Source organism: Rhagoletis pomonella, unplaced genomic scaffold (genome assembly GCF_013731165.1).
Source record: "Rhagoletis pomonella isolate Grant_MI unplaced genomic scaffold, Rhpom_1.0 Rhpom_scaffold_00007, whole genome shotgun sequence".
NCBI lineage: Eukaryota > Metazoa > Arthropoda > Insecta > Diptera > Tephritidae > Rhagoletis > Rhagoletis pomonella.
In genome coordinates, this window is record NW_023458561.1 from 8,156,866 (window position 1) to 8,157,622 (window position 757).

Sequence of the window (757 nt, forward strand, 5' to 3'; positions counted from 1 at the left end):
ACCTTCCGATGGAATAGTCCGCGTCCGGGCAATGTGAATGCAGTGTATTGCTTGCTGTTCTCCTCCATGGGGATTTGCCAATATCCATTCTTGAGATCTAGAGTACTGATAAAGCGGGTGCTCCTTAACCGATCCAAGATATGTTCGATGCGCGGCAACGGGTAGTCATCTGGTACGGACCAGGCATTAAGCTGGCGATAGTCGACGCAGAGCCTCCATTTGCCGTTCTTCTTCCTTGTGAGAACTATGGGAGCACTGTGTGGGCTATGCGATGGTTCAGTGCAGCCCTTTTCTATGAGTTCATCGATCTGCTTGTTAATGATTTCCCGCATATTTGGGTTCTTGGAAAAATACTGCTGTTTCCTCGGTCTATCGTCTTGTGCGTCGCAATATTTTATACTCCTGAAATCTCCTTGAACACCTGCAACTCACGGTTAAGGAACTCACTCACTGAGGAATTTATTGCGTTGCCCATTAACGGGGCTGTTTGTTTGGTTTTGACGGCTTCAGCGGGGTATTCGTGCTCTTCTTCGACCATACTTGTACACGTGACTGCTCCTTGCCATAAATTGTCCGTTTGCAACGTTAATGCTTGCTCTCCATACCGTAACTCCATGTTAGCCTTCGTCAGTTAGTCCTTCCCTTTCACTACTCTGTCGGCCAGCCCTTGTAACAATCGCAGCTCACTATGGTACACCTGGTCACCTAACTTTACCTCTGCGTACACCGTGTAGGACATTACTTTTTAAGAAATTTA